This window comes from Myotis daubentonii, chromosome 3, assembly GCF_963259705.1.
Source record: "Myotis daubentonii chromosome 3, mMyoDau2.1, whole genome shotgun sequence".
NCBI lineage: Eukaryota > Metazoa > Chordata > Mammalia > Chiroptera > Vespertilionidae > Myotis > Myotis daubentonii.
Genome location: NC_081842.1, coordinates 204,036,219 through 204,050,241, shown reverse-complemented (window position 1 = coordinate 204,050,241; position 14,023 = coordinate 204,036,219).

Below are 14,023 nucleotides of genomic sequence, written 5' to 3'. Positions count from 1 at the left end.
ATGCATTTTCATTGATTTCAGAGAGGGAGAGAGAGAGAGAGAGAGAGAGAGAGAGAAATATCAATGATGAGAGAGAATCATTGATCGGCTGCCTCATGCACACCCCCACTAGGGATGGAGCCCACAACCCAGGCCTAATTAGCCACTGCTGTATCCCCAGGACTAGAACAGTAGGTGCTCAACAGAGCTAAATGGAACAGTGATCAATGGAGGGAGAAAGGAAGGGGGGTGGGGAGCAAAAATGTCTTTACATGTGGAGCAGGCCTAGGTGTGGGGAGTGAAAATCTTTGAATAGTCTGAAATTGTGCCTCTTATGATGTCAAAGTACTGAAACTGTTTTACGACTTAGTAATTGGAAACTTTTTTTTTTAAACCTGAGCTTGTCCAGTAGTATGGGGCGCGGCTACAGTGTTTTGGACAGGTTCAAGCCTCGGACTAATGAGAGGGCACAGTCCTCTCGTGGCCACGTGCAAGTCCCAGCTGGAGGGCAGAGCCTTCCCAGCACAAATGCGGCCAACAGCTATAGCTGTAAGCTTGAACCTGTGGTCCGAACACGTGGCCCCAAGTGCTGCGTGCTAGAGTTCAGGTGCATGTAGTTGAGTGGGCTTGGAGCTCACGAGAATGCTGTAAACAACGTGATCACGCCCCTACTTTGCCTCGTGGCATCTGCTATAAAATAAAGACACGGCTTGTGGGCGCTGGCGCCGTGTCCTCATCAGAGAGCAGTGTCCCACCGAGACCCAGCTTTCATTCTCTTGTCCGTCTTTTCTTAATACTTTCATCACCCCCACTCAGGATCACCCTTGGCTGTGCTGGCGCGGCACACAGTAGAGTGATGGGACCTGCTCCAGGTTTTAACCAAGGGACAAAAAGACCCCACCCGCAGAAAGTGTCTACACAGTCAGTGGGGGTAAAAGACAAAGCTGTTTTCTTGCTACGACAGCCACGTGTCCCCCCCTTGTTCTATCTGCTGGGACCACATGCATATGTATGCTCCCCTTTGCATAGATGTAGTTACCATTCAGATTTGCTGCCTCCCTTTTCTATTTAACTATTCTTGGCAATCATTCTTGTGTACACATAAAAGGCTTCCTCATTCCCATTAATGGCTGAATATCGTAGTTTCCATTGTGTGAATGGGTCATAATTTACTTAACCAATCTTCTGTTTATGAACATTTAAATAGTTTCCAGTTTTTTGCTTATAAACAATGCTGCGATGAGTAACCTCCCCTTCACCTACATCATTTTGCCCGTGTGCAAGGACATTTGTCAGATGCAGTCCTAGAAGCAGAATGACCAGGTCAAAGGGAATCTTGGGAGATATTGCTAAGTTGTGCTCGCATTGGGCTAGTTTATAGTTTATAGTCCCCCCAGCAACGTATAAAAGGGCCTGTTCCCCAACCTTTTGGTCTCTGCTAATTTGCTAGGTGAAAAATGGAATCTGGGCTTTCTTTTACTTTGCATTTCTAATACTCTGGTTGCTTCCTGTAACACACGTGGTTTTGAATGCTGCAGAGTGGAAGAGTGTGTCTGGGTTAATGCAGGACCCACAGCTCCCGGGGGAACAGTCACAGGGGGCTGTACATGATCCAGGCACACAGGGCGTTATTCCCAAGGGCTCAGCCAGCATGGGAGACTGTCCGTCTTGCCCTATTCATGCCAAGTGGGCCACCCAAGATGAAGCAGCTGATATGCTTTGCATGCAAGCCATTCGGGACTGGCTTTATGATGACCGGATACTTACCTGCTGACTGTGCCCACGACCCAGGTCATGGTAAATGTTGTAAAACAAACATTTGGTGGCCAACACTAGTGCCATCGCACCGAGCATCTGGCTTGTGCCTGGCTCTCTGCTCAGTCCTGGGAAAAGGAAGGTGAATTAGATGTTGTCCCTACCCTCAACATTCGTTATGACCAGTGTGATTTTTCCAGGGAAAACACATAATCACTTTTTTAAAAACTTTAATTGATTTGAGAGAGAGAGAAAGGGAAAGAGAAAAACATCGACTTGTTGTTCCACTTATTTATGCTTTCATTGGTTGCTTCCTGTATGTGCCCTGATGGGGATCAAACACACAACCTGGGCATATGGGGAGGATATTTTAACCAACTGATCTACCCAGCCAGGGATGATCTTAAAATTTATATGAAAATGCAAAGAATCTAAAATAGTCAAAACAATTCTGAAAAAGGAGAAGTAGAGGATTTTCACTTCCTGATTTCAAAAGATAATATCAAACTATGTAACTAAAACACTGTGTTACTGGCATAAGAATAGACATATAAATCAATGGAACAGAATTGAGAGTCCAGAAATAAACCCTTACATTTCTGATAAAGTAACTGAAAAAGGATAAATCAGACTTATATTTGCAAATATCACATATCCGCTAAAAGACTTGTATCTAGGATATAGAAAGAACTGTTACAACTCAATAAAAAGAGAAACAATTTAATTTAAAATGGGCAAAGGATTTAAATAGACTTTTCACCAAAGAAGTGAAGTATGGTAGCAATCATCTCAGTGTTAACGTAAAAAAAACATTGAAACCTGTAAAGAATTTTTGTGAGTTTATTTGAGCCAAACTGTCCTTATATGCCGGGAAGCAGAACCTCAAGGAATTGAGATAGTGCTCCGGAGAATGGCGGGGTTACAATTGTGTTTATACATTCCAATCAAAGGAGGAACATAGGTGGGTTACATGAAATTCATTGGTGATAGATTAAGGAGGAGGGATAAAGCAAAGCAGGGAAACCCCCTGGGATTGGATAAAAAGTAAAATGATGGACACGTACTTAGGTGGGTACAGGAGCAAGTAACATGATGATGAAGGAATCTGTGGTATCTGTCCTGGCGCCGAGCTCATTGTGCCCCAGGGGCTCCAGATACAGGGAAGTCACAAGTTACCCAGACATCCCAAGGACATGTTATCATAGATGCAAAAAGACAGATAGGCTCAGTTAAGGTAAAGGTTGACCTTGTCAGTGAAGATACTGGCCTAGGACGTAACTGCCCACCATAACTGCTTTTAGTTAAAGTTTAACCTCAGACCATCCTTTGTGGTTACTTTAGGTCTCCGAGTTTGCACAACTGCCAGGCAGGCCTCCCCTGAGCTTGTCAGGTCAGCATGTGGCCCCTTTCGTCCACATCAGGTAGAAACTATAGTTTAACTCTAACCCTGCTGCTTGGCTTCTGTACTTATTTGCTTTGTTTAACAATAGAAAAGTTATTTCGATTTTCTGAATTATATAAATTACCCCATTCGATTAAATACCCTATTGATTGTAATGTGAAATCCCATGGGTTGTGGTCATACTGGTCTTAGAAAGCACATTTTCCTTTACCTGGGAAGGACAGCACAGTTATCCCAAGGTCAGAGGGCTCCAGTTAACGTGTCCCTGTTGGCTCAGTGTTCCGGAGACCCAAACACTGTAATTTAGATAGCATGCTGCTTCTGCTTCTGTAAACTGCTTTTTGCAAATCAGTTTCCTCATTCCAAACCTTGGGATGTAATCAATACCTTTGTGATCTTTGCCTATATAAATCTGGTGTTGCGGCCATCTTATCACTATGAGATTTGGGGAATGGCCCCTCATAGTCCCGGATTGCAATAAATGTGACTCTTTAATTCGACTTCTTGAGACGTCCTTCTGTGATTCGCGGGGTACATTACAGCAGAAGCTGTATGAGTGGCCAATAAACACACAAACAGATGTTTGTTCCGGGGCGTGTGCTCCCTTTTCCGCGATCCGCACGGGAAAGAGAGCGTGAACCGGTTCTTTCAAATGGAGGTGTATCGGGGATTGAGAAAATGAAAGACAGACACAAAATAGAAAGGAAAGCTGGGCCTGGGTGGGCTTCTGTCCTCTTCTGGCAGAGAGGCAGAAAGACCAAGTCCCAAGACAGCAAGTTTATTTTATAGTCCCAATTCCCCAAAAGTATCAGGAGGTTTCACCAAAACTCAAGATAAGGTATTCCAGGTACTTGACTGAATTTACATAATAAAAACCCATCCCACCCCCCCTCCTCCCGCACCTGGGCTTTGAAGAGTCGAGCTGAAGGCATTCTCACCTTTTGGCCAGAAATGCCCCCAAGGTAGGGCTATGCCCAAGCCTTGGGTTCAGTCAACATAACTTAAAGAAAGCCATGGTGCCTTCCCTGGCAGGGGGCCTCCCACACTACATTCTCTGGCAAACAGTGGCACTCTCTAGCTGACTGCTTATGACCTCCAGCCCTTTGCTTCTGCACCTCTCCCATTGCCCTGTCCTAGGAGGAGGCCCCGGTGGGTGGGTCCTTTTCAGAAGGTTCACAGCCACCTTCCTTCCTAAGGTTCTAGTTCCCACCATGAAAACAGTATCCATTCCCCACCACCAGCCTGTTCTCAGAGCAACTGGTTTGTGAGCTGCGGGGCCCTCTCCATCTATTTGATCCTGGCAACAAACTACAAGGTGGGCGTTTTCACCTGCCCCACCCCCTTCACAGACAAGTAAACTGAGGCCCAGGCCCAGCAGAACTGGTTGGTATTAGAATTGAAGTTTGCCTGACCTCAAAGCCTTTTTCTTTCTTCCATGTCAAGGCTCCTCTTGGCCAGACTGAGGTTATTGCCATCATTAACAGCAAATTTTTTAAAAAATATGGTTTTATTGCCCTGGCTGGTTTGCTCAGTGGTTAGAGGGTCAGCCTTTTGATCAAAGGGTTGCAGTTGCGATTCCCGGTCAAGGGCATGTAACTCCGGTGCGGGTTCTCCAGCCCGGTAGGCGTGCATGCAAGAGACAACCAATAGATGTGTCTCTCTCACATCGATATTTCTCTCTCCCCCTTTCCTCCCTCCCTTCTACTCTCTCTAAAAATCATTGGGAAAAATATCCTCTGGTGAGGATTAAAAAGATGTTTTATTGATTTTAGAGTGAGAGAGGAAGGGAAAGGGAGAGAGAAACATTGATGAGTGAGAACCATGCATCTACTGCCTCCTGCACACCTCCGACTGAGAACTGAGCCTGAAACGCAACCCAGGCATGTGCCCTGACCAGGAATCAAACCAGAGACTTCTCATTAGATGGGATGACGTTCAACTAATTGAGCCATACCAGCCAGGGCATCAGAAAATATTTAATTACTACCTGGTGAAGGTCAGACCAGGCAATCTAAGCAGCCTGGAGGCCTAGGGTGAGGCAAGAGGCAGGAGCAGGAGGGGGAAGGGGTTCAGAATAGGCCTCCCCAAGATGTACCCACACTTGGGCATGACAATTATCTTGAGCTAAAGACCCTGTGGGTTCAAGAGAAGCCTTCATCTCTCCCTTAAAGAGTGTAAATTGGAGTGAAGCATCCATCTTATATAAAAACTGCTGTTTGAAATTTTAACCCTGCATTTTGGCTTCTGTAAATGCGTGCTGGCTTAAATAATAAGGAAAATAAGACTACTCCCATTTCAGAGAGGCCATTAAACCTTCCCCAGACGAAATTATCAGTGCTGGCACCAGCCAAGCCTTTGGTCAAGGTCTCAAAGCCCCAGCACATAGGGGCTCTTTAAGAACTTGCAAAGGGGACCAGAAAACCCCATATTTGGGAGACAAAGAGGGTAAAATGGTACAAATACAGGAAACTCCCTGTGTGACTTTGCCCAGAATTCTAGAGACATTTTTCTCTGGGCCCGCGTGTAATAATAAATGAAACTCCATCTCTCTAAGCGTTGCTCAGTTCTTCTCCGGTTTTCTGTGACAGGAGGCCTTGCTCAGATTAAGAGTTATTGCCAGAAATAAATGTTATGACCAATCTGTATGTCGGAGCAAACATCTAATCACTGAACATCTGCTATTATTGTCCTGTGAATTACCCTCCTCCCGTCTGAAATCCTAAGACGCTATCCTATTCCTTGGCTCAAGACATTACATGCATGCTATAGAAACGTCATATTACTTTTCATCTTGGAACCTGTCACATATGTGGGGTTCCCAAATGTACAACATTAAATTTGTTTTTCTCCTGTTAATCTGTCTCATGTCAATGTAATTATTAGACCAGCTGAAATAACCTTTGTATTAGGGAAAAGTTCATACTCCCCAACAAAGAGAGAGGATTGCTCAGCCAAGGTCTGCCCTGGACCCAGGCTCACGTGTTCAGAAAGATCCGGGGGGAAAAAGTCAGCAGGTGATCTGCAGCCTGGGGTCCAAGGGACAGGCGGTGGAGGTGCCATTCATTAAAGCTAAAACAGTGGTTTCCAAACTTTGCTGCAAATGGAATCACCCTGAGATCTTTAAAATGCTAATGCCTGGACCCCACCCCAGACACTCTGACCCAACTGGTATGAGGGGCAACTTGGGCTTTGGGATTTTTAAATATGTAGCAAAGTTTGTGGCAGGTACAGGGTGCGGGGAGGAGGGGCAGGCAGCTCCGGAGAGCTGAAGGGAGGCAGTGGCAGTGACCTCAGGGAGCCTGAGGTTCCAGGGCAGGGAGCTCCTCAGGGCCTGGGACACTGCGCTGGCCCAAAGTGGCACGTGGGAAAGATTAGTGGGAAGAGGGTGGAAGGGTAAGAGGGAGGGAATGGAGGAGAAGCAAAAACCCGGGCAGTGCAGTGAGTTTGAGTCCATTGTCTGTCACAGACTTCCTGTGTGGCCTGGGACAAATTGCTTCCCCTCTCTGGGCCTCAGTTTCTCCATCTGGAAAAGGAGGAGATTGAATTTGATGATGATGAAAGCTCCTCTGGCTCCAGGGTGGAGGGTGCTCCAGGCCCCACAGGCTGGACACGCCCAGACGGAGTTTCTGATCTGCAGATGGTGAACAGACGCTGGCCTCCAGTCTGGGCAGGAGGCAGGCAGAGGTTCATGCCCCACCACCACTCCCTTACCCCTGCCATTCTGTCACCCTGCGAGACACAGTTCATGGAAATTTCCTCTTAGTCCCTCTAGCCCAGCCAGGGAACATAGTTATTTTTCCATCTTCAAGTGGAAATTTCCGCTTTTCCCCGACAGCTGGTAGGAGACACATTGCCTTGGAGCTGGAGACGAGAGCATGGCAACGGCGGGAGAGACAGGCCACATAGCGTGCAACGGGTCCAGGCATCCTCCTTCCAAAATAATTCATGGAGCAGCTCGCCTGCCGTGTGCTGGGCCCTAATCCAGGTGCCAGGGACACAGGACAGGGCAGACACCGTCTCTGCCAACAGGAAACCTATCTCCTAATGGGGAAGAGAATAGATACGAAGACTGAGAGTAAAATGAGGCAGGGTAAGGAAACAGGCATGATGCTGGGGCAGGAAAGGCCTTGATCGGATAAGGTGACACGTGCGCTTACAGGAGACAGCAAGTACAAAAGCCCTGAAGCGGGGCTTGGCTGGCATTCTGAGGGTGGCAGGGGAGGAGCAGAAGGTGATAAGATCAGAGTGTCCTTCAGGGGCTCCCGTGTAAGGACTTTGGCTTTGATGCTTAGTGCTACGGAGTCCCCACCACAGGCTTTTGAGCAGTGGAGTGGCAGCTCTGTCTTATGCTAATTAACTGACTGACTGCACAACCCAGGGCTGCTATTTCTGTCGATTTCAGGCCAGGCTTCTTCTCGGAGGCTTGCTCCAGGCTCACGAGGCCGGGGCAAATTACACTCGTGAATGAACTCAGGCAACAAGCACGGTGCAGTTGCATCATTTGGAGGCATTGCGGTGGACAGGGAACGGGCCCAACTCCTCCTCCTGCTTCTTGCTGACCCACGTCTGCTGGACGGAGATTGTGCCATTGGCTCTGACGTCTTTCTGGCTTCTGCTGGCACCCTAATCATGTCGTGTGGGACGCACAGAGCCTGTTGGACGTCAACATCACACTCCAGGACTGAGTTGAAAGCTGTGTCATGAAATGCCACCAGACTCCAAGGCCAGGAAGGAGGGCTCGAGGAGATGCTTTGGGCATCTGGACCTCTTGTTGCCAGGGGAGACCTGACCATCAGAAGCTCACAGTCCTTCTCCAGGGAGGACACAGGAGGGGCGTCTCCTGCTCCAGGTCCAGAGTGACGGAGCACAGCATCCCATCCACGTCACACACCCACACACCGTTCCCTTGCAGCTGGGTGAAGCTTTAACCTCTTTTTGTCAGGGTCTCCGTGAGGTCCTCTCTCATGGCCAGCTGTGTACAGATGCTGGCATGGGCAGGACGTCACCCTCACTAATGGGCCCTGAGGGTGGCACCACAGCATCCTGGTGATGTGAACAGAGGCACACAGGGAGGCCAGGCCTGGGCAGCAGCCATGTGGGAGGTATTGAAGGTCTCAGGCCTGATCTGGGTCATCCTGTCCCTGTTGGCCTTAGAGTCCAGCAGAGCATTGGTAAAGAGAACAGGGTATTCCTCAGGCAGCTGTGGGGAGAGTATGATGCCAGACCTTTCTCCGTGTAGCCGAGTTCAGTGGGGCACTTCAGGGTCAGGACGCACCTCTTTTTAAAAAAAATATTTTTATTGATTTCAGAGGGCAAGGGAGAGATAAAAACATCAATGATGAGAGCGAATCATTGATCGGCTGCCTCCTGCATGCCCCCTATTGTCATGTTGGGTTGAGATCGAAACCCGGGCATGTGGCCTTGACCAGAATTGAACCCAGGACCCTTCAGTGCACAAGCCGACGCTGTATCCACTGAGCCGAACTGGCTAGGGCTAGGATGCTCCTCTTGCTCTGAGCTCCTCACCCACATATCTGCCCCATCCCACATTTATGACGACACTCTGGGGGCATCGTTCCCACTGGATCCAGCTTTGCCCATGCCAGAGCCAATGCGGGGGACAAGTGCAGCAATTTCTTCTTCCATTTGCAGTTTTTTGTGTGTTTTTAAAAAATTTTTTTATTGATTTCAAAGAGGGAGAGGGAGAGAAACATCAATGAGTATAGAGAATCATTGATCAGCTGCACTGCCTCCTGCACAACCCCCAATGGGGATCGAGCCTATAACCCAGGCATGTGCCCTGACCGGGAATCAAACCATGACCTCCTGGTTCATAAGTCAACCTCAACCACCGAGCTACACCGGCCGGGCTCTTCTTCCATTGGATGTAGCTGAGGTGGCAAAGGCATTGGGCAGAGTGGGAGCCTGACTTCAGGTCCCCGGGTGGCTGAGACCACACACTGCAGAGGGGCCAGGACAGCAGTGGGGGCTGGGGTGGAGGATCCCCTAAAGATCCCAGTGAGTGATGGTGTGGCCCAGGCAGGGAGGTGGTGGTGAGGGAAGTCCTGGCTGGTATCCAGGCATCTGCTCCCATTGTCAGGTCATTTAACCAGCCCCTCCCTGTAGGATACCTGCAGGGAACCCCACAGTTATCATTCCTTTCATGTGTTCATTCCATCAAGTAGGGAGGGCCCAGACCTACCCTGCTCATCAGCCATTGGTGACTCCCCAGTGCTTACCAAAACAAACCCAAACTCCTGTCCTGGCTGACAAGGTCATGCGTGACCTCCCAGCCTCATGCCCCCCTGCGCCCTCCTACTCCATAGTCCAGTCGCCCCACTTACTGTTACCTTGCTTCTCCCAGCCTTTTTTGTGCTGCTCCCTTTGTCTGAAATGTCCACCACAGCTTTATTACCTGCTCGACTCCTGCTTCTCCTCTGGGACTCAGCTCAAGAGTTGACTCCTTCAGGAAGCCCTCCCTGACTGGTCCCCACCACTGTGGTCTGGCTTGGTTGCCCTTCTCTGTGCTTCTGTTGGCCTGATACCCTACCAGCACCCATCACACTGCGATGCCTGTTAATTGCCTGTCCGCCTCCTGGGCTGGGTGTGCTGTTCTGTAACTTGTCCTGTATTCCTAGCACTTAGTGCAGAAAAAGCTTCTTGAAAAGTGGGATGAATGAATGAAGGGTGTCAGGCCCTTGTTAGGTGCCTGGAAGAGAGAGATGAACAAGAGACCTAGTCCCTGTCCAGCAAGGAGAGAGGAGAAATCAGGAAGCAGTCTGCCAGACTGTTCTAATTAAGAGAATGGCCAAAAGGGGTGCAGGAAGGAGGGGCCAAGAGTCTACCCAGGGGGTCAGTGCAGTGGCATTTCTGGAACCCGGAAGCCCCGGGTTCACGTTCCAGCACAGCCACTGTGTGAATGGGGCTAAGAATAGCATCTCCCTGCAAAATGGGGGTAACACACCTCCCTCATAGAGAGGAAGGTAGCCCCATGGTCGGCTCATAGAGAGAAATATGCTGATCGTTATGATCTGCTAACATAATGGGTGGGTGAGGGGAACATTCATGCCACAGTCCACCCCCATCTCACATTTATACTTCAACCCAGACCACCTTTGGATCAAATGGAGATGCACAGCCCAGAAGTCAGGTCTGGCTTCTAGATGACAGCAGAGTGTCAACTCCTCGAGGGCTGGCATTGTTGCCTGTCTCATTCGCCGCTGACTCCGCAGCTCCTAGAGAGTAGGTGCTCAATAAATATTTCCTGAAGAAATGACTGCGTTCTGGTTCATCCTCCAAAAATCTCAAGCTCAACATGACTCCATAGCTATAACTAACTGATTCAGCAGCAAGCAACGAAAAGCCACAGAACAGAGGCTTAAATAAGGATTAACTTGCCTCCTACAACAGGAACCTAAAGAGGGGAAACCAAGTCTTTGGAGCCACCCCGGAGCCAGAGCTGTCCTATCCCCTCCTCCCTCCGCTCTTCCACTTCCCGTTACAAACAGTAAAGGCCATTCGTACTGTAAAGAAGCAAAGAGAAAAGGACTAGGCAAGCCAAGACCGGTGTGTCAGCTCGGTGGTATTATTGAGGAGGCTAAAAGGCTAATTCCAGTGTAACCCTGGTATTTGGGGCGGGGGGCGGGGGGAGGGGGGGGGTAGCAATCTGAATCCATGCCAGCAAGCTCCGTGTACATTCTTGATAACCTATAATTAAGTCACTACCTCCTTCCCAGAAACTGGTCTTGCAGAACCTGTTACAGAGGCCATAAATCAGTGAACAGTGCACTGCCCGGAGGGAGGGTTTTAACGATGGCGCCAGGCCAGACCATCAGAGATGGCCTGGAGACCCCCAACACCTGGGGGCCTTCTTGCAAGGCCTGTGCAAAGGACCGGGAACATAATCTGTATTTGCGGGACAAAGACCCCAGGAAGATATAAAAGAGAAGCCCCCTGCATGTTACTTTACTCAGATTTGGAAAGTTATTCCCCGAGTCCGCTGGCATAAATAAACAGCGTCGCTCCTTTTCTCTAAAAGCGTCGCTTGGTTTTTCTTTGGTCTTCTGCAGCATTATCAAGGACCGAGCTTCATTTATCTCCCAGTTCCAGGAACATTATCATGTGGCTTTTAGCCTCGTGATCACAAGATAGCTGCTGTGCCTCTCATATCCTGTCTCCATGCAGGAAAGAGGAGGATGAAAAAAGAGCAAAAGGCAGAGAAGGGGCCAGACAGATCAATACTTAAACTAAAAATAAAATAAAAACACAAAACCTTCCAGCTTCTGTTCTAATTAAGGAGAGAACAGAGATAGCAGGCTTCTTCATTTGAGTAGATGGCACCTCCACTCATTCAGCTGTCCAAGTGAAAAATCCCGGAGCCATCTCACCCCACAGCCCACAACCAGTTCATAAGCATCCTATTGGCTTTGCTGTGGCACAGATCTTGAGTCTGACCTGGTCTCTCCATCCTGTTGACCCCACTCTGGTCCAAGCCACCCTCATCCCTTCCTCCCACACTCCTGCTCCTCTTACATCCATTCTCATCCTTTCCAAACATAATCTCATTATGTCACCCCCACGGTAAAGCCCCAAAAGCTCCACATCACACGCAGAGAATATAATGCAAGCCCTCGTCCTGGGCCATAGGCCTGCATTGCTTGGGCCCTCCTTGCTCACCTTTATCCAGCCATGGGGGCCTTGTTTGTGCTCCTTCCTCACACCTGCTGGCACCTGCCTTTAGGTCTTTGTACCAGCTGCTCCCTCAGCCAGGAAAGTACTGCCCCTACCACCTTGTCTGTAGAGACCTGCACCCCTGTACAGCACTGTTACGTTTCCCATTTTCATTTTCTCTTTTGCACGCATCATCGTCTTTTGTCTGCCTCCTCAACCAGAATGGAAGCTCCTGAGGAAAGGGGCCTTATCTGCTGTGTGCACAGCTCTGTCCCCATGGCCTGAACTGTATCTGGCATGTAGGAGGACTCAGTATTTGTTCAATGAATGAGTGAATGAATGAATGGAGAGGTTTGTTTGGGGTAATCCCTTACGAGACCTTTCTGCTCTTGGACATCTAAAGAGAAAGGAGAGAAAAAAAAAGATTGGGAGGGAACGTAACACTTGAGATACAAGTCAGAAACTGGAACCATCTTCCCACCAAGGGCCAAACCCTCCTCCCTGATGCCCAAGTGACCCTGCCAGTGGAGCATGTCCAGGATGGGAGTTGAGTCCATCTGGGGGAAACAGAAGGGAGGGGTGAGCACTGGCATATTAAACCTGCCAATTCAGGCCCGACCGGGACCTGAGGGCTGGGGATTGGTGTTAAGAACGCCGCCTGCTGCCTAGTGCCTAGTGCCTCTCAGAACCTGTTTCCTCCTCTGGAAAACGGGGTAAGAATAGTATTGACTTCACAAAGATGGTTTAAGGATCCAATAACATGGATGATGTCAAATGCATATACAGGCTGTCCGGCTTGGCTCAGTGGTTGAGCATCAACAGGTGGTTACAGTTTGATTCCCCGTCAGGGCACATGCCCAAGTTGTGGGCTCGAATCGCCAATGTGGGGCGTGCAGGAGGCAGCCAATCAATGATTCTCTCTCATCATTGATGTTCCCATCTCTCTCTCCCTCTCCCTTCCTCTCTGAAATAAATTTAAAAAAAATTTTAAGTGAAATGATAGACACATGCTTCTTTTAAAAAATAAAAATAAAATAGAATGCATAGACAGCGCACAGCAAATAGTAAGCACTCAGAACACCTCCGCCATAAGAGAGAGACAGGAGGGAGCAAGAAAGTGCTGAGAGCGACAGAGAGAGGGACTAGTAACCCAGGGCCAGCCCAGTCGGTGCTGGGAGTTTGACTCCCAGAAAAGACACAGAACTTGAAAGCATCCACACTTTACCCCCTTCCCAAGATGGATTTTTGAGTTCTGGTTCAACTCTCTCATTTTACAAATATATTCTGAGTCCCAGAAAAGACAACAATTTCTCTAAGATGCTCAGAGAGTTGGCAGAGAGAGATGGCGCCTGCTCATGGGGGCGGGGGCGGTGGACTACGAGCCTCCCTGTCCCCTCGTCTGCAGTGAGGGCGATGGCAGACTGAGACGCCCTGCAGTGGCAGGAGCAGCACTGGGCAGCAAGGGGCAGGGAAGGACACGGAGGGCAGGGGACTGACTTGTCCTGCCCATCCCCTGCGCGCCAGGCCCTGTGCTAGGCGCTTCATTAAAACCAGCACAGGCTCAATTCTCTTCAGCCTGTGAGGGACTGTCCCCATTTTTCAGATGAGGGTGTGGATGCCGAAGCCCCCGACGAGCTAGCGGATGGAGCTGGATCTTGAATCCCATTGTGTGTGACCCCAGAAACTGTCCTGCTTCTGCCTGGAAATGGAAAGGCCTGCGCTTGGGACCGCCACGAACTGGCTGTAGCGTTGGACAAGTCCTTTCTCTCTGGACTCAAGTTCTTTCTGTAAACAAGGAGGGTAGACACCAGGCCCTTCCAGCTGGAGCTGACATTCTTGGAATTCTCAACTAACCCCTCCCAGCGTCCATCCGGGCTGAGTCAGAGGAAAGCCTGCCAGAACGCCCCCGAAGCCTCTCATCCACCCTCATCCGCCCTCATCCGCCCTCATCCGGCCTCTTGCCCCAGGAGCCCTGCCCAGAGGAGGCCTCCACCTGCAGCAGCCCCGGGCAGTGCAATGCCTCCTGCCCTGCGCTCCAGGCTGGTGCCCATCCCCAGCCCACGCCACTCTCTGGGGCAAATCTCAACTCAACAGTTTGAGGAAATGAAGCCAAACAATATAGCAAGACCTCAACGAGGTGCCTGTTCCCCCCAAATCTCTGAGGCTTTGGGAAGCCCACAGGTCAAGATTTAGACCAGTGCTTCTCAACCTAAATTT